At 40.7% G+C, this 21,518-nt stretch overlaps 1 protein-coding gene across 4 annotated transcripts in view; it reads right to left on the bottom strand.

The window, feature by feature from the left end:
• PPM1L (protein phosphatase, Mg2+/Mn2+ dependent 1L) overlaps positions 1 to 21,518 on the bottom strand; it is a 327,468-nt gene that overhangs the window by 149,347 nt on the left and 156,603 nt on the right.

Raw genomic sequence — 21,518 nt, forward strand, 5'->3', positions numbered from 1 at the left:
TACTGTCTATGGGGTCGCACGCACAGAGTCAGACACGACTGAAGCGACTTAGCAGCAGCAGCAGACATTATCATACTAAGCGAAGTAAGTCAGAGAAAGACAAATATTATATGATATCACTTATATGTGAAATCTAAAAAATAGACAAATGAACTTATTTATAAAACAGAAACAGACTCACAGACATAGAAATCAAACTATGGTTACCAAAGAGGATGGGGAGATATGGATAAATTGGGAGTATAGAATTAACATAGATATACTACCATATACAAAATAGACAGCAAGCCTTCACTGTATAGCACAGGGAGTTATGTTCAGTATCTTATAATAAATGATACTGGAAAAAAATTGGGAAAAATAATATATATATATATATATATGTATAACATACTCTCCTGTACACCTGTTACCAATACAATATTGTAAATCAACTATATCTCAATAAAAAAATTGTACATGAATGTTCACAGTAGCTTTATTAACAGGAGTCAAACATTGGAAACAACCCAAATATCCATGAGGAGCTTAATGGACACATACTTAGAAGTGAAAAGGAAGGAATTGCTAATATACAGATAGACAGGACTGAATCTCAGAAACATGCTGAGCAAAAACAAGCCAGACAAAAAGAGTACACGTGGTACGATTCCTTTCAGATGAAATCCTAGAAAAGACCGATCTAATCTACAGTGACAGAAAGTATATCAGCAGTTGCCTGGGGCCAAGAGCCAAGGTAGCAAATAACTGAAAAGGGGCACAAGGGAACTGTCTGGAGTAATGAAATATTCTATATTTTGATTGTGGATTACACAACTATACCAATTTACCAAAACCCACTGAAATATACTTAAAATGGGTTTGCTTTATTGTAGATGTATTATGGGAGAAGGCAATGGCACCCCACTCCAGTACTGTTGCCCGGAAAATCCCATGGATGGAAGAGCCTGGTAGGCTGCAGTCCATGGGGTCTCTAAGAGTCAGACACGACTGAGCGACTTCACTTTCACTTTCCACTTTCATGCATTGGAGAAGGAAATGGCAACCCACTCCAGTGTTCTTGCCTGGAGAATCCCATGGACAGAAAAGCCTGGTAGGCTGCAGTCCGTGGGGTCGCACAGAGTCAGACATGACTGAAGCGACTTAGCAGCAGCAGCAGCAGATGTATTATACCTCAAAAAGGGTGATTTTAAAATGTTTCATGTTAAAACTAAAAATATTACTGAAATCATATTTTCTTCAACTTCTGACAATATGGTTCTCTACCTCTAGACAGCCTAGGTTCCCTACACTTGTCTGAAATAAAAAATTTACCCATTTTGCAGCCTCCTAATTTCACTTTTTGTAAATTACCACCCTCAAAACTCATGAATCCAACTCTACTAGCTGTTGAGGGGCCAAGAATTCCATACCCTTATTTGAACCTCTGCTCTTTATCTTTTTAAACATAGCCCCAAGATAACTCAAATATTTTGAAAAATTCATAACTCATTTGCATGGAACATAAATATGTTATCCACAGAACATCTTAGCTACAGGGCATCCCGCTAAACATCCCATCTGTCCCCTGAAAACCTGCTTCATACTCAAGTTACCCCATCACAGAATGTAATGCTGTCAAATACACATCTCAAAATAGTTATCAAATCCAAGGTTTACAAAAAAACTCAGGGTTATTTCACTATTTGGGATATCCCAAATATCCCTCTCTCTCTGCTGGAGGGTCTCTGACTACATTATAAAATCATTTGGGAAGGAATCATTTATTATCTCCCATTTACCCAGGTGGCACGCACTAGTGGTAAAGAATCCACCTGCAGTGCACAAGACGAAGGTTTGATCCCACTCCAGTATTCTTGCTGGAAAATCCCATGGACATATTAGCCTGGTGGGCTACAGTCCACAAGGTCACAAAAGAGCTGAACACAATTGAGCATACACACACACACACACACACACACACACACACACACTTCATGACTCACAGCACCCACAGCAGCCCTCTGAACTTCATAAATACTTAACAACCGTTTGTCATATCAATTAGTACATCGACCTATCAAACAACCTGCTGTAATTAACACTTCAACAATTTCTATCAGACACACTTCAATTTGAGCAAATAACTCTCCAGCATGGACAGTCACATTCTTATAGAAGGTCATAGGAGATTCAGAGACGTGAACTGGTAGAATTGGGGAAATTCCAGGCTTTAGTAGAGGAACGGGAATGCCTTCAGAATCCCTCCGACAACTGCCTCTCAGTATCTTTTCCCTATTTTTAAGAGTTTGCTCTCCCAGTGCAGAATCCTGTCAACAGAAGGCAGCGCCGTGGTGTTACAGAGTGCACCGATGCTAAATTTAAGGCTTTACTTTAAGTGTTTCGGTCTCTTCCTCTGTGATTAATGGGTAGGGTTAAAAGTTAAGGGGAAGCTCTTTGAAAACACAAAACCAGCAATTATAAAGGATTATTTTCTAACAAGTAAGAGGTGAAGAGGCATGAATTTGCTCAGAGAAGGCAAATAGACCCCAGCTTGCATAATAATTTGCCTGACTGAAGCACTTTTTTAGGAAAAGCTGAGAGTTAGGTTTGTCCCAGGATTTATTTAGGCTTTGTCCTTTAGGCTTGAAGAATAAAAACACCAGGTGATCTCTAAATTCCATTCAATTTTCAGGGCATGTGGTTCTATTTAAATCCCAACTATCCCTTCTCACTACTAATTTAACACAGATTAATCTCATAAACTGAGAAGTCTTTACCACCAGCTTCTCTGCTTTCCTTCCTGAATGTAGAGAGACAAATAACCTGTAGGGGTTTAAGACTCTCCCTCCACCATCAAGAGCAGCAGAATTGGTATCGATATGAGATTAAAGCCAAATAGCCCCCATGTTTGAAAGTAGGACAGACCAAAGTTCTTGGTCTACTCTGCATGCCCCTTTTGTATTCCTCTACCAGAGTTTATGGGGCTTCCCAGGTGGCTCAGTGGTAAAGAATCCACCTGTCAATGCAGAAGACTTGGGTTTGATCCCTAGGTCAGGAATATCTCCTGGAAAAGGAAATGGCAGCCCATTAAAATATTCTTGGCCTGGGAAATCCCATGGACAGAGGAGCCTGGTGGCCTACAGTCCATGGGTCAAAAAGAGTCAGACACGACTGAGAACACATCACAGTCTATAGACGTTACTAATCCTCCCTTGAAGTGCCTTCTCCCATGTATAATAAGGCTGCTCCTGGCTTGGGAGGACCCTTGCCTCTTCTGTGTTATGATTACTGTTTCCAAACATAAGGTATGCTTTTTAAAAAGGAAAGTAGTGGTATGTAGATTACATATATAGTCACAACCTCTGTGCAGAGACTTTCTCCCCCATTTTCATGGGTATTTACAAAGTAGCATTCAGGGAAACTGAGAAACAACTATCCAACAAAAAGTATTTCTTTGTATAAATATCCCATCCATTTTTATTGGTCCAAATGTAATAAGGATCCATATTTCTTCTTTATACGTCATTTTAATGTCAAATATCCAAAGAAAAAGCAACTCTTAGGTCATGACTTCCATCATAAATAGAACCTAATAAAAACATGATCTAATACTTTAAAAAGCAGTTCTTGAGTTGGCTTTAACAATTTAACGGCCATTCAAGTTTAAAGACTAATAAAAACTGACAACTTTTTAAGGGCAAACACATTCAAATAGGTTTATATTTCAAACAAGAACCAAATAAAAAAATAAAAAGATTTTCCTTCTTTGCTGAATATTCTCCTTCTGTCCCTCCAGAATCATTCTCCACCCTCTATGGTGCTCTGTCCTGAACTGCTGATCTGTACAGCCAGCAACAATTGGAGTCTCTTGCCTTCTAGATTCTCAGTGGGTTTGACTAACGGAAAGTAGGAGATTTGACTAAGGGGACTGGAATGCAAAAGTAGGAAGTCAAGAAACACCTGGGGTAACAGGCAAATTTGGCCTTGGAGTCCAGAATGAAGCAGGGCAAAAGAGTTTTGCTAAGAGAACACACTGGTCATAGCAAACACCCTCTTCCAACAACACAAGAGAACACTCTACACATGGACATCACCAGATGGTCAACAACGAAATCAGACAGATTATACTCTTTGTAGCCAAAGATGGAGAAGCTCTATACAGTCAGCAAAAACAAGACCAGGAGCTGACTGTGGCTCAGATCATGAACTACTTATTGCCAAAATCAGACTTAAATTGAAGGAAGTGGAGAAAACCACTAGACCATTCAGGTATGACCTAAATCAAATCCCTTATGACTATACAGTGGAAGTGAGAAATAGATTTAAGGGACTACATCTGATAGATAGAGTGCCTGATGAACTATGGATGGAGGTTCGTGATAATGTACAGGAGACAGGAATCAAGACCATCCCCAAGAAAAAGAAATGCAAACAACCAAATTGGCTGTCTGAGGCCTTACAAACAGCTGTGAAAAGAAGAGAAGTGAATAGCAAAGGAGAAAAGGAAAGATATAAGCATCTGAATGCAGAGTTCCAAAGAATAGCAAGAAGAGAGAAGAAAGCCTTCCTCAGTGATCAATACAAAGAAATAGAGGAAAACAACAGAATGGGAAAGACTAGAGATCTCTTCAAGAAAATTAGAGATACCAAGGGAATATTTTATGCAAAGATGGGCTCAATAAAGGACAGAAATGATAGGGACCTAACAGAAGCAGAAGATATTAAGAAGAGGTGTCAAGAATACACAGAAGAACTGTACAAAAAAAGATCTTCACGACCCAGATAATCACGATGGTGTGATCACTCACCTAGAGCCAAACATCCTGGAATATGAAGTTAAGTGGGCCTTAGGAAGCATCACTACAAACAAAGCTAGTGGAGGTGATGGAATTCCAATTGAGCTATTTCAAATCCTGAAAGATGATGCTGTGAAAGTGCTGCACTCAATATGCCAGCAAATTTGGAAAACTCAGCAGTGGCCACAGGACTGGAAAAGGTCAGTTTTCATTCCAATCCCAAAGAAAGGCAATGCCAAAGAATGCTCAAACTACTGCACAATTGCACTCATCTCACATGCTAGTAAAGTAATGCTCAAAATTCTCCAAGCCAGGCTTCAGCAATACGTGAACCGTGAACTTCCAGATGTTCAAGCTGCTTTTAGGAAAGGCACAGGAACCAGAGATCAAATTGCCAACATCTGCTGGCTCATGGAAAAAGCAAGAGAGTTCCAGAAAAACATCTATTTCTGCTTTATTGACTATGCCAAAACCTTTGACTGTGTGGATCACAATAAACTGTGGAAAATTCTGAAAGAGATGGGAATACCAGACCACCTGACCTGCCTCCTGAGAAATCTGTATGTAGGTCAGGAAGCAACAGTGAGAACTGGACATGGAACAACAGACTGGTTCCAAATAGGAAAGGAGTACATCAAGGCTGTATATTGTCACCCTACTTAGTTAACTTACATGCAGAGTACATCATGAGAAACGCTGGGTTGGAAGAAACACAAGCTGGAATCAAGATTGCTGGGAGAAATATCAATAACCTCAGATATGCAGATGACACCACCCCTATGGCAGAAAGTGAAGAACTAAAGAGCCTCTTGATGAAAGTGAGAGAAGAGAGTGAAAAAGTTGGCTTAAAGCTCAACATTCAGAAAACGAAGATCATGGCATACTGTCCCATCATTTCATAGGAAATAGATGGGGAAACAGTGGAAACAGTGTCAGACGTTATTTTTGGGGGCTCCAAAATCACTTCAGATGGTGACTGCAGCCATGAAATTAAAACATGCTTACTCCCCGGAAGGAAAGTTATGACCAACCTAGACAGCATATTCAAAAGCAGAGACATTACGTTGCCAACAAATGTCTGTCTAGTCAAGGCTATGGTTTTTCCAGTGGTCATGTATGGATGTGAGAGTTGGACTATAAGGAAAGCTGAGCACAGAAGAATTGATGCTTTTGAACTGTGGTGTTGGAGAAGACTCTTGAGAGTCCCTTGGACTGCAAGGAGATCCAACCAGTCCATCCTAAAGGAGATGAGTCCTGGGTGTTCACTGGAAGGACTGATGTTAAAGCTGAAACTCCAATACTTTGGCCACCTGATGCAAAGAGCTGACTCACTAGAAAATACCCCGATGCTGGGAAAGACTGAGGGCAGAAGGAGAAGGGGACGACAGAGGATGAGATGGTTGGATGGCATCACCAACTCAATGGACAAGGGTTTGGGTGGACTCCAGGAGATGGTGATGGACAGGGAGGCCTGGCGTGCTCCGGTTCATGTGGTCGCAAAGAGTCGGACACGACTGAGCGACTGAACTGAACTGAACTGAAAAGGCTGAGAGGACAGTTAGGTTGAGACATTTGTCTCCTTGGACTCTTCCCTGTCAGACCACAGACTGGCAGCGGCTACATTCCTGTTCCTGTTGAACAGTCAGCTTCTCACATCTCCAGCTCTTGCTGTTTTCCAATAATAGAATACCTCTTCCCCTTAAGGCTTAGGAGTAGCATCAGCTTCCCACTGTTGCTAGCTCAGGACTCCTTCACCATCCCTTTTTGATTTCTCTTGTCTCTGTCACACTGTTATAAATGGTCCTTTCATTAAATGGGCTTCCCTGGTAGCTCAGCTGGTAAAGAATCCGCCTTCAGTGTTGGAGACCTGGGTTTGCTCCCTGGGTTGGGAAGATCCCCTAGAGAAAGGAATGGCTACCCACTCCAGTATTCTGGCCTGGAGAATTCCACAGACTGTATAGTCCATTGGGTTTCAAAGAGCTGGACACGACTGAGCACCTTTCACTTTCACTTTTTCATTAAATATAGTGACAATACTTGGAAAGGAATTGGCCAAGATGTGATGAAGAAAATAATTGAATCTCAGCAATAAATGTAACAAAATATAAAACACACACGTGTGAGTGCTCACTCACTCAGTCATGTCCAAGTCTTTGGACTGTAGCCCGCCAGGCTCCTCTGTGCATGGGATTTCCCAGGCAAGAATACTGAAGTGGGTTGCCATTTCCTTCTCCAGGGGATCTTCCCAATCCAGGGAACAAACCCAGGTCTCCTGCACTGCAGGTGGATTCTTTATCACTGAGCCACCTGGGAAGCCCCAGTACACGCATAACTAAGAGCAAAAATATTACATTGCCAATTCAGAAAAGTGAAGAAGCACAGAACAAATAAAAAATATAAACCTGAGAGAAAAAGAAGCATGCAGATACTTTATATGATAACCTCCTAAATATTATTGCTTAATTATTCTTAGTTTTTGATGTGAAAGGTCAATATTCCACATTTATCAATGAACCAGTGTCAATTGTAAGAACATAATGATCCCAGGTGAACAGGATTCAGTGTGGACAGTAACGAGATTGAGAATGACCAATGGACAGAACATGCTCTATAGAGCTGGAGTAGTAGGGCCACAACAAGAATACTTATCCAGAAAGACACTGTTGTATATTAGAACTGGAAGAGAAAATGCAAAAGAAATTCAGTAGAGGTTAGGTTAACCTTAAATGAGGTTAGGTTACCAAATCACATAGTTAAAATTACCCTTAAGATCCTTAGAAAGGGTCAGAGAAACACAATAACGTCTCTGTTGAGTCTACGTCAGCCAGCCTTTCCTCCAACACTGGAACAGACCTTTATTTTTCTGCTGTGAACCAGATGAAAAAGTTGGAGCACATTGTACAGAATCACATATTTTTCAACACCAAAATCACACCCAACAAGGCAAGAAGCTCACAACCTAAGAGACACCAGGCCAGCAAGATGACTTAGGAAAAGCAGGTACACATCTCATGCGACAGGTGCACTCCAGGAACAGCACAGGGGAATGAATGGCTCACACCATGAACGATGTTGCCTGTCTGTCTCCCTCTCCTGTCTCTATCTCAGTCTCTCTCTGTCCCCCCACCACCCCGTTCCCTCCGTTTCCTTCTTTCCCTTTCTCCCTCTCTCTCTCCACTCCCAAAATATAATGTGCATACGACAATAAGCTACTGCAGTCAAACATGGTGGAAAAGATCTAGTTATAATGACAGATGACAGCAATGCAGCACTGAAACGTTTAAAAGATAAGGTCAGTAAGAATTTGGCCCAATGATTTGAGCTCGCCTTCCCAATGCAATAGACTGTATTCTTACCCTTATCATCTTTCCCTCTTCTACACTAGAATTCTACGAAATATTTCCCTGAAATGGAGGGGAGATACATCATGGTAGGGGGGAGGGGGCGGTGGTGGTGGTATGGAAACACTATGGCTCTAAAAGTCAGGAGACCTAGGCTCCAGGATGGCTGCACCCTACTAGTTTTGTGAACACGAACATGTTCCAAGACTTTTCTAGGCCTCAGCTTTTTATTTTTAGAAATATAAGCATATTATCCTAGACAGTGATTTCTCGACAGTAATTTTCAGCTCTGCATTATGCCTTTATTTCCCATACACCAAGTTTTGAAATCTTTTTTTCCTAGTACATAATGAATCTCTTGTGAAGTGTTACAGCCAAATGCTTAAGAGCTTGGGCTCTGAAGTACAAAAAATCTGGGTTCAAATCCCACCGCTGTCACTTTCTGTGACAACAGGCAAGGTTGCTAACCTCTCTGACCTTGTGTTTTCCCTTCTAAGATGCAAGACAATAATATTCCTTTTGCAATAGGACTGCTATGAAGACAAAGAATACATATGAGTCACCTACTATAGTGTCTTGTAAGCTTTAAATAAATTTTATTATTGATGATGTTGTTGTTATTAGAATAAAAATGGATTAAATGTTTGGTTAAAATGAAGCCCCAGAGGAATGGGAAGCAAGTGATTCCTAGGGTATCAAACCAACACCCCTTGCCTCATTAGCTCCTTGTGCCAATCCATTAAGCTCTCAGTTCAAATCTTGTCCAAGATATCATGTCTATTCTGGCTTCACAGTCTAGGATAGGCTTCCAAAATATGGACAGTGGTCTGTGCTTAAATAGAAGCAGAAAACCTATTTAAAACTGAGATTATTTGCTTGTATGAGAAGAGGTCAAATAAGGTTATCTAGGATTTTATTCTGCTAAAAATATCACACATACTCCTCCATATTTCTTTTAAGTTTAAAAAGTATATTTTAAAAGAGAGAAAAAGAAAGAGGTGAAATACCTAGAATTCAACTTCTACTAATAGAAAGGTTGAGGACAAGAACTTACATGGCATACAAGAGAGTTAATAAAAGATACAAACTATTTGGTATTATGATATTAAATGACATTAATAATATTAAATGATATTAAAGCATGTTTATTTTCATTAGCTCTTGCCCATTGAAGAGCAATTTAATCCCAAACACAGAATCACTTCAAATTTGAAGAAAGCTGAGCGCCGAAGAATTGATGCTTTTGAACTGCGGTGTTGGAGAAGACTCTTGAGAGTCCCTTGGACTGCAAGGAGATCCAACCAGTCCATCCTAAAGCAGATAGATCCTGGGTGTTCTTTGGAAGGACTGATGGTAAAGCTGAAACTCCAATACTTTGGCCACCTCATGCGAAGAGTTGACTCACTGGAAAAGACTCTGATGCTGGGAGGGATTGGGGGCAGGAGGAGAAGGGGACGACAGAGGATGAGATGGCTGGATGGCTCACCGACTCGATGTACATGAGTTTGGGTGAATTCCAGGAGTTGGTGATGGACAGGGAGGAACTAAACAGACCTACCAAATCTGATTCTGCTGAGTCTTCTTCCCCATGTCTGTAATTCTGTACAACTGTTGTAAAGATTAGAAACTGGAAATACAAGACAGTTAGTAGGGAGTCTGGCAGATAATAAGTGCACATAAATAGTGACTCTTGTCATTACTCCCACATAGCCTCAATTGTGAGTCTTCATGAAGGACTGCTGAACTGAATTAGAACTTTATTGTCAGAATCTCACTTTGCTGTCCTACCAGGTGGCACTGTTGGAAAAGAATCTGTCTGCCAATGCAGGAGACACAAAAGACATGGGTTTAATCCCAGGGTCAGGAAGATCCACTGGAGAAGGAAATGGCAACCCACTTCAGTATTCCTGCTTAGAAAATCCCGAGAATAAAGGAGCCTGGCAGGCTATAGTCCACAGGGTCACCAAGAGTCAGACACGACTGAATATGCACATCACAGGGCACTTGGGTTAGCCTGGTCCCCTGATAACCCAACAAGAAAGAGAAATGACAGCAAGCTATCAATTTAGTGAGGCCAGGTCTCGAGACTCTGTCCCAGTTTGTGCCTGTGGTTCAGCAGAGGTCAGAGTAACTGAGGCCTCAGGATTAAAAAGCAATCTCATGTGAGGCTGTTTCGCTGAATAATTTGTTAGGAATCCTTTTCGTGAAGTTAGATCATTTAAATTGGCACCACAGCCATGTCTGAGAGAGCCCAAGGCAGGTCTCACTCCTCATTAATATAAATTAAATTCCTCAGGAGACACTGTGAGTCTTCCCACCTGACAAACAGTGTTGACATTTGCTGGATTTCCCTCTGACCTTTCTGGACTTAAGAAATATCTCCAAATATCAGCTATGAATAAGCTATTGTTTTGGTTTGTACTTCACCTCTATCCCTGAGAGTAAAGCATTTTTGTCAACTTTGTTTTTTTAGAATGACCCTTCATTTAATGTGTCACCTTCCTTTTATGTTCACACATGAGGTCGTACATGCCAGAAGAGAAGCAAGTGTGAATGGAATAACAATTCTGAGGCATGATTCTTTATTGGAGATCTTTTTTTCCTCCATCAAGTAAAGACAGGTGATTTTTTTTCTTCCTGAAAAGTCAAAGCTAAAAATCTTTCATTTGGTATCTCAAATCCTAGAAGTAATATTAAAAGGTATATTAAAATAGCACCTTTTCTCCATTTTGTTGGTACTAATAGAGCTCATTAAATTACACAGTTGTAAAATGTTAACGGGGAGAAAGGTTCTTGCTAAGTGAGTGATTGGGTGGAGGTGGGATGCTGAGAATATTGTTATTAAAATATGCAAACATGAATGTTCACCGGGGATAGTGTAGACTAGAGCTTTTCGCAGTGCCATTTCCCTGTACCCAGCTATCAGTCTTGCTAATTATCACACCACCATTCTGGTAGATGAATTTTGATGAATTATAAAAAAAGGGATCTTTGAGATCAGCTAATATAACCTACATATTACAAATCAGAAAGATGAAGTCTGAAGAGGAGAAGTCATTTGCTCAAAGCTTTAAAGCCCATTAGCTGTCACAGCCAGTGCCAGCACTGAGCTCTCTTGGTCTCTTTGCCCAGTTCCACACTCCTTTATTATTAGGAATAAGGGTAAAGGCTATCTCCACTGTAGAAATGCATGGAGGTGTAAAGGTCAGGAGACTAAGAAAAGCAAAAAAGCACTATCTAGTCAGAGACTTCAGAGGCATCATCTGATGATGAGGCCCTACAAAAGTCAATAATATGAGAAATGTCACCCATTCATCGTGAATAGGGTAGTAATCAACCCAGCTGTAAGAAGTGTTAACAGTCAAAGGAAGGGTGTACATAGAGCTACACTCACTGTGAGCACCCAACAGTAAAAACACAAAAAATAAAGCACTATTTCTACTTGGTCATGGAACCATCTGACTATCTAAATAAAATTTCCAAATGACCTTCTAATAAGGCTAGAGAAGACCATAATGATTCCCATTAATGTCAACTTGAATTATGATTGTGTCAAAATTTCCATCATAACTCCAGGCAAAGCTATCAGAAACACAATGCTCTCAGCCAATAAATATCTTTCCATTTTTGACCATAATATTGTAAAGAATGATTTTTGTCATTTTAAAACACTTTAGTAGTGGAAAATGAAACATAAAGCATCATTGCTCACAATGGCTCCTATACTTACTTTTTAAAGGGAGTAGGAAGGTTATAATCTTGAACATGTTATCAATCTTCATGATGACATATTTCTACCCTAAGAATTGATTTGCTATGAGTAAATGGAAGGAAACTTCCTTTAAAAAATAAATGTAATTTGATAAATTATTTGCCCAAGATTCAGTTCTTAACTTTGAATACTTAAATATAATCACTAGAGAAAAAAGAAAAACACAAATGGAAAATAAAATTTAAGTTTTAATTAAAAAGATGTGCAGCTGAATTGATTTATAAAACAAACTATAATCCCCTAAAATACTACTTTTCTTCAACTTACAAAATTCAAGTTAATACACTGAAAGGCATTGGAAGTTAAAGTTTTTTTCCTACACACTATTATTTGTATGTGTGCATGCAAGCTCCCTCTCTCAGTCATGTCTGACTCTTTGTGACCCCATGGACTGTAGCCCACCAGGCTGCTCTGTCCATGGAATTTTCCAGGCAAGAATACTGGAGTGGGTAGCCATTTCCTACTCCAGGGGATCTTCCTGACCTAGGGATCAAACCCATGTCTCTTGCATCTCCTCCACTGGCTGGTGGATACTGCACCACCAGGGAAGACCCTCACACTATTGTTTAATTCTAGGTAAAATTATAAGGAAGGAACTGAGGGAAAAAAATACTAAAAATGCATTTTCCCCAAAAATCAATTCAATAAATATTACTGAACAAGCTATAATGTGCAAAGCTTTCCTCTAGATATTTCATAAAATCCCTAAGGAACTTTCAGTCTAGCTCTGGACTAAATTAAAAAATAATAGTAGTAATAACTATGATACTCAGTGTAACATGGTGAGCGGGCAGGTGTGAATCAGAGAAGCTTAAAGAAAAAGCAGCATTTGAGAGGGGACTTTAGGAAGGTAGACGTTAGTATAGATAGGAGAGGACAACAAACAGCAGAGTGGAGCAACATCTTAGTACTAAGACAGCCATTAAAAAACTTTGGCTGGGGCTTCCCTGGTGGCTCAGTGCTAAAGAGTCCCCCTGCCAAGGCCAGTGCAGGAGACTCAGGTTCAATCCCTGCTCCAGGAGGATCCCATGTGCCGCAGAGCAACTGAGCCCGTGTGCCACAACTATTGAGCCTGTGCTCTAGAGCCTGGGAGCTGCAACTACTGAGCCCATGAGCCACAACTATTGAAGCCCGAGAGCTCCTGCTCCACAAGAGAAGTCACTGCAATGACACCGTGCATCACCAACGAGAGAGTAGACCCCACTTGTAGCAACTAGAGAAAAGCTCACGTAGCAATGAAGACCCAGCACAGCCAAAATAAAAATAAGTAAATAAAATTATTTTTAAAAGTTTTGGTTGGTGTAGGAGGGTCCTGCTAACAATATTAGACCACCTTACACTGTTGTTAAACTACATTTCTCCATTTATAAAGCATTTTCTCCTTTTCCTCCCCCTCTTCCTTATCCTTCTTCCTTAATAGATAGTAGGGGTTTGGGTGACACTCCTGATGTCCTTACTGAGACGACATACCCAAAGGATCAAGAACCCCAAACAAAGCACTCTTCTAAAAATTTCTCAGAAACTCTATGAGTGTCACATTCTAAGGTACAGAATGGACAACTATTATTCCCACTGGCCACAAAACAAGTTCAGAAGGCACAGTGAGGACTCAAATGAAAGCTGTAGGTGAATAGTAGCACTGCGGGAACTCTGGCAGGTCTTCAAAACTGACAACTTAAGAGCTTTTCCCACCAGGCTCACCAAAGTGAGGACAAAGTTCAGAGTGAGGCTGTATACAGTAAGGTCCCAAGACACATCTAACCCCTGTTCTTAAGCAATAACGTGAATGTAACATCAGATAGAAGCTATGAAAATTGACTTTACTCCCCCAAGGCACAGGGTAATAAAAGACACAGAAGAAAAAAAAAAAGACATGTAGTTTGGCAAAAAGGAATAAAAATAGGTAATAATAAGTTAACAAGGTCTTATAAAGTGAATTACAATATCATAGTAATCTAGAATTTAAAAATCATTAGATCCATGTTTCTGAATTGATCATAATGCCTGGTTATGGGAAAATCAAGTCTCCTGAAGGCAAATTTGTTATTGAGTGTATATATACATATATTTTTTTTTGAATGGTTTTTTTAATGGTACAAAAACTTTCATTTATTTATTTAATTTTTGGCCACATTCCAAAGCATTGGGACCTTAGTTCCCTGACAAGGGATCGAATCTATGCCCCTGCATTGGGAGGTGGAGTCCTAACCACTGGTGTCTGCATGCTTAGTCACTCATTCTTGTCCAGCTCTCTGCAACCCCATGGACTGTAGCTCACCAGGCTCTTCTTTCCATGGGATTCTCCAGGCAATACTGGAGTGGGTTGTCATGCCCTCCTCCAGGGGATCTTCCCAACCCAGGGATTGAACCCAGGTCTCCACAATGCAGGTGGACTGGACTGACAGGCATGTATATTTTTTATACAAAAAGAAAAAAGGTCACTAACAAAATGGGCAAAGCCAAGGTCCTTTGTGGTTGTTTGCCCTGTTGCTAAACAAGATTCTATATATACTGAACTGAAGAATGAGTAGTATGCCAGGGATCGGGGGATTAGATGGTTCCTATCTCAGCTCCACTAACTGGCTTTGCAATCTTGGGCAAAATACCTCACCTCTTCAGGTCTTTGTTTCTGACCTGAAAAATGAAGCAATTCGCCTGAGTTATATTTATGGGTCCTTCTTCTCTAATGGAGTCTATTCATTCCCAAGTTTTTGGACATATGAGAAAATTCAAAAGATTACATGAGCCATTTTCCCTTAGTATATTATTACAAAACTTGTACATATGAAAGTCTAAAATACATACAGAACAGGTGAGTCAAGCTCCACGGACCCAATATAACACCCAATACTTACATAGCACTTTAGCGTTTCAAAGTGCATTTTCATGTATCTCCCACACCTTAAAGACACACTCATACGTACTTGCAACAGAAACAGAAAGCAATCTACATTTTCCTTGCAATACTGGAGATATTAAAATAGCAATAGAATTTCAGTGTAGTGTTTCTATCAGTGCTAGAAGTGCCTGCTACAAGGTCCATCATTTTTTACTTCATTTTTACACCATAATTTTACTTTGGCAAAATATGCAAAACAAATTACATAACTCAGCTAAAATGTCCTTCAAGTATGGTACATTATCTTAAACTACACTGAAGGTTAAAGATAACTTAGACACTCATAGGGTCAAGCCTTTACTTTGGGATCATTGACCAACTTATTGGGGGATGGACAACAGGGGATAATCTTGGTCCATCAGTTTGACATAGGAAACTCTATAAATAAAAACAATTTCATCCACTTTCACCTTCATATTTTGACATCTGGAGGCTGGTTTTGAAATCAGGAAAACGACAGATAAGACTGAAGAGGAAATGCTATTTGGTTCATGTCCCAGGGATATTATTTAACAAAAGGGCTGAGTGAGCTATTTCAATAGCTCAGCAAGAGAGAAGGCAAATGCACTATATGCTACTTACGATGCTTTTAGAAACATCCCAGGAGGTATCCATTTTGGCAACTTATACACATTCCTTTAGGCATTTTCCTGTATTGGTTCCCTGACTTCTATATAGAGAAAAGTTTTATCCATTGCAAGAAAGAGAGGCAGCAAGAAGTATATGCATTTTGATGATGACAAGAAAGCAAGTGCAATATATTTTGAGATACATGGTCAGGAAGTGAAGATATCTTGCTTCTGTGAATTACTGAACACAGCCTTCTTTGATCTGCTATGTGATATTTTACATGCATTGATTATATATATACATATTTTATAGCTTTATACACTATATATTATATTATTACATAGTTTTACTTGAAAACTATTAAGAAAAAATTATGAGGATCTTTTTCAAAATACCAAAAACTTAGATTAAAAAATATATATAGTGATACAGCAAAAAAAAATTTGATTTCTACTGAAATGACTGATATTTATTATCCTACTATCAATAAATTTCAGGAATCTAATTGTAATCTCCCCTGTTTCCAGAAATGAAGATATATGGTAAAAAACCTAAATTCTATTTCTAATCTCCTTGAAAGGGGAAGTAAAGTTGCTCAGTCGTGTCCAACTCTTTGCGACCCCATGGACTGTAGCCTAACAGGATCCTCTGTGCACAGAATTTTCCAGGCAAGAGTACTGAAGTGGGTTGCCATTTCCTTCTCTAATCTCCTTAAAAAGTGCTAAAAACTTGAAAGAAACATTCCAAGAGAAGTAATATCAGTTGCTGAGTAGATCCTTGATCATTCTGAGCCAAATTATAAATTCACTTTACCTAAAATCTGCAGCAGAGAGTTTTCTACACATTGCATTACTTGGTTTGAAGATACATTAATGTCGGTTTAAAATATTCATGAGATTTTCCAGGTAAAGAATCTGCCTGCAATGCAAGAGGCTCGGGTTCAATCCCTGGATTGGGAAGATCGCCTGGAGGAGGAAATGGCAACCCACTCTGGTATAATTGCCTGGAGAATCCCATGGACAGAGGAGCCTGGCGGGCTACAGTCCATGGGGTCGCAAAGAGTTGGACACAACTGAGCAACTTCACTTTCACTTTCAAGGAGATTAGAAAGATAGAATTTAGGATTTTTTACCATATGAGTCAGACATGACTTAGTGACTAAATAACGACAACCAAATATTCATAGAGAAGTTAATTAGGCTTAGAAATAAACTTATAAACTCTAAAATATATTTCCATCACATAATAACAGTCCAGGCATGCCACGTCCAGCTCTTTGCAACCCTACAGACTATAGCCCACCAACTACTGTGTCCATAGGATTCTCCAGGCAAGAATACTGCATTGGGTTGCCATTTCCTACTCCAAGGGAGCTTCCCAACCTAGGGATGGAACTCCCGTCTCTAACATCTACTGCATAGACAGGTGGGTTCCTTACCACTAGCGCCACCTGGGAAGACCCAGTCCAGGCACCTTACAGTCTATTCTGATCAGTTCAGTCTCTCAGTCATGTCTGATTCTTTGCAAACTCATGGACTGCAGCACACTAGGCTTCCCTGTCCATCACCATATCCTGGAGATTTTGCAAATTCATGTCCATAGAGTCAGTGATGCCATACAACCATCTCATCCCTGTTGTTCTTCTCCTCCTGCCTTCAATATTTGCCAGCATCAAGGTCTTTTCTAATGAGCCTGCTCTTCACATCAGGTGGCCAAAGTAATGGAGCTTCAGCTTCATCATCAGTCCTTCCAATGAATATTCAAGACTGAAATCCTTGCTGTCCAAGAGATTCTCAAGAGTCTTCTTCAACACTACAGTTCAAAACACCAATTCTTCAGTGTTCAGCTTTCTTTATGATCCAACTCTCACATCCATACATGACTACTGGAAAAACCATAGCTTTGACTAGATGGACCTTTGTCGGCAAAGTAATGTCTCTGCTTTTTAATATGCTGTCTAGGTTGGTCATAGCTTTCCTTCCAAGGAGCAAGCATCTTCTAATTTCATGGCTGCAGTCACCATCTGCAGTGATTTTGGAGCCCCCCAAAAATAAAGTCTGCCACTGTTTCCATTTTTTCCCCATCTATTTACCATGAAGCGATGGGATTGGATGCCATGATCTTAGTTTTTTGAATGCTGAATTTTAAGCTGGCTTTTTCACTCTCCTCTTTCACTTTCATCAAGAGGCTCTTTAGTTCCTCTCCACTTTCTGCCGTAAGGGTGGTGTCATCTGCATATCTAAGGCTATAGATATTTCTCCCAGCAATCTTGATTCCAGCTTGTGTTTCATCTAGTCCAGCATTTCACATGATGTATTCTGCATATAAGTTAAGTAAGCAAAGTAAGTGTCACATACAAGTAAGTGACAATATACAGCCTTGACGTATTCCTTTCCCAATCTGGAATCAGTATGTTGTTCATGTCTAGTTGTAACTGTTGCTTCTTGACCTGCATACAGATTTCTCAGGAGGCAGGTAAGGTGGTCTAATATTCCCATCTCTTGAAGAATTTACCACAGTGTGTTGTGATATACATAGTCAAAGGCTTTAGCGTAGTCAATGAAGCAGAAGTAGATTTTTTCTGGAACTCTCTTGCTTTTTGGATCATCCAACAGATGTTGGCAATTCGATCTCTTGTTCCTCTGCCTTTTCTAAACATGGCCTGAACATCTAGAAGTTCTCACTTCACAGACTTTTGAAGCCTGACTTGGAGAATTTTGAGCATTCTTTCAGTGTGTGAGATGAGTGCAATTGTGTGGCAGTTTGAACATTCTTTGGCATTGCTTTTCTTTGGGATTGGAATGAAAACTGACCTTTTCCAGTCCTGTGGCCACTGCTGACTTTTCCAAATTTGCTGGCATATTGACTGCAGCACTTTCACAGCATCATCTTTTAGGATTTGAAATAGCTCAGCTGGAATTCTATCACCTCCACTAACTTTGTTCGCAGTGATGCTTCCTAAGGCTTACTCAACTTTGCATTCTAGGATGTGTGGTTCTAGGTGAGTGATCATACCATCATGGTTATCTGGGTCACAAAGATCTATTTTGTATAGTTCTGCTGTGTATTCCTGCCACTTCTTCTTAATATCTTCTGCTTCTGTTAGGTCCCTACCATTTCTGTTCTTTATTGGGCCCATCTTTGCCAATAAGATGTTGGCAAGGGAACATGAAATGTTCCCTTGGTATCTCTAATTTTCTTGAAGAGATCTCTAGTCTATCTCATTGCATTGTTTTCCTCTATTTCTTTGCATAAATCACTTAGGAAGGCTTTCTGTCTCTCCTTGCTATTCTTTGAAACTCTGCATTCAGATGGATATATCCTTCCTTTTCTCCTTTGCCTTTTGCTTCTCTTCTTTTCTCAGCTATTTGTAAGGGCTCCTCAGACAACCATTTTGCCTTTTTGCATTTCTTCTTCTTGGAGATCGTTTTGATCACTGCCTCCTGTACAATGTTACAAACCTCCTTCCATAGTTCTTCAGGCACTCTGTCAGATCTAATCCCCTGAATCTATTTGTCACTTCCACTGTAAAATCATAAGGGATTTAATTTAGGTCAGACCTGAATGGTCTAGTGGTTTTCCCTACTTTCCTCAATTTAAGTCTGAATTTTCTAATAAGGACTTCATGATCTGGGCCACAGTCAGCTCCCAGTCTTGTTTTTGCTGACTGTATAGATCTTCTCCATCTTTGGCTACAAAGAATATAATCAATCTGATTTTGGTACTGACCATCTGGTAATGTCTATGTGTAGAGTTGTCTCTTGTGTTGTTGGAAGAGGGTGTTATTCCAATGATCTACTACTATTTCCTGGTGGCTCAGGCAGTCAAGAATCCTCCTGCAATGGAGGAGACCTGGGTTTGATCCCAGGTTGGGAAGGCCCCCTGCAGGAGGGCATGGTAACCCACTCTAGTATTCTTGCCTGGAGAATCCCCATTGACAGGAGCCTGGTGGGCTACAGTCCTTGGGATCACAAAGAGTCAGACATGACTGACGACTAAGAACACAGCACTGCTAATCTAGAGGTGATCAATAACCTACTTGGCCTGCTTACATGTATATATTTATATTTTTCTTCACAAATGTTTTTTGGACCACACCATGCTGCTTGTGGATCTTAATTCCCCAACCAGGGATTGAAACCCAGGCCCCAAGGATGAAACCCTGAAGTCCTAGGACTGCCAGGCTTTCCCGATAACACTAGTGGTAAAGAACCTGCCTGCCAATGCAGGTTCGATCTCTGGGTCTGGAAGATCCCCTGCAGGGAGGGCATGGCAACCCACTCCAGTACTCTTGCCTAGAGAATCTCATGGACAGAGGAGCCTGGTGGGCTGTAGTCCACGGGGTCACAAAGAAGCGATATAGCATGCATGCACGTAGAGAACTCCCCACAACTTTTTAGTAAGATTTTTATTATAAAATTTTAGCAATTAGGGATTAGGAGAGGGAGCCCTTACTGTTCATGCAACTGAAGAATAATTTATGATACGTTAGGTTGGGTCAGAGAATGGGTGGAGATAGGGAGTGGGAGGCTGGAGGCATGGACAAAAGATATGAGGATGGCCAGGGTGCCCACATTGCTCCCGCCCTTTTGAGCACCTGTCCCACCCCTACCAGGCTCAAAATCTGATATGCTGGAGGGGATACAGGTAAGGGAAATGGTAAGCAAAGCATTTGCTTTGTTAAAACTTTCATTTAATTGGCAGATAATTACTTTACAATATTGTGATGGTTTTTGCCATAGATCAACATGAATCACCCATAGGCATACATGTGTCCCCTCCCCACTGAACCCCCTAACCTCTTCCCTCCCCACCCCATCCGTCCTGGTTGTCAGAGAGCACCAGCTTTGGGTGCCCTGCTTCATACATCAAACTTCGACTGGCTATCTATTTTACATATGGTAATGTATATGTTTCAATCATACCACCCTCTCCTCCTCTCACTAAGTTCAGAAGTCTGTTCTTTATGTCTGTGTCCCCTTTGTTGCCCTATACATAGGATCATTGGTACTATTTCTCTAGATTCCGCATATATACGTTGCTGCTGCTAAGTCACTTCAGTCATGTCCAACTCTGTGCGACCCCATAGACGGCAGCCTACCAGGCTTCCCCGTCCCTGGGATTCTCCAGGCAAGAACACTGGAGCAGGTTGCCATTTCCTTCTCCAATGCATGAAAGTGAAAAGTGAAAGTGAAGTCGCTCAGTCGTGTCCGACCCTTAGCATGGACTGCAGCCTAGAAGGCTCCTCTGTCCATGGGATTTTCCAGTCAAGAGTACTGGAGTGGGGTGCCATTGCCTTCTCTGTATATACACGTTAATATATGATCTGATCTGACTGCCCAAGATTATAGGACCTCAGAACCCTTTGTTCCCTGAGTCTGTATTAACATCTCCCCAAGATGTTCTCTTCCAGTCATCAGGGTCAGTGTGGAGCTTTGTCAAAAGATGGAATATTACTCAGCCATAAAAAGGAACACATTTGAGTCAGTTCTAATGAGGTGGATGAACCTAGAGCCTATTATACAGAGCAAAGTAAGTCAGAAAGAGAAAGACAAGTATCGTATAACGTATACGTATATATACGTTAATATATGATATTTGTCTTTCTCTTTCTGACTTACTTTGCTCTATATAATAGGCTCTAGGTTCATCCACCTCATTAGAACTGACTCAAATGTGTTCCTTTTTATGGCTGAGTAATATTCCATCTTTTGACAAAGCTCCACACTGACCCTGATGACTGGAAGAGAACATCTTGGGGAGATGTTAATACAGACTCAGGGAACAAAGGGTTCTGAGGTCCTATAATCTTGGGCAGTCAGATCAGATCAGATCAGTCACTCAGTCATGTCCGACTCTTTGCGACCTCATGAATCGCAGCATGCCAGGCCTCCCTGTCCATCACCAACTCCTGGAGTTCACTCAGACTCACGTCCATCGAGTCAGTGATGCCATCCAGCCGTCTCATCCTCTGTCGTCCCCTTCTCCTCTTGCCCCCAATCCCTCCCAGCATCAGAGTCTTTGCCAATGAGTCAACTATTCAAGTACTGGAGTTTCAGCTTTAGCATTATTCCTTCCAAAGAAATCCCAGGGCTGATCTCCTTCAGAATGGACTGGTTGGATCTCCTTGCAGTCCAAGGGACTCTCAAGAGTCTTCT

The sequence above is a fragment of the Bos taurus genome, chromosome 1, assembly GCF_002263795.3.
Source record: "Bos taurus isolate L1 Dominette 01449 registration number 42190680 breed Hereford chromosome 1, ARS-UCD2.0, whole genome shotgun sequence".
NCBI lineage: Eukaryota > Metazoa > Chordata > Mammalia > Artiodactyla > Bovidae > Bos > Bos taurus.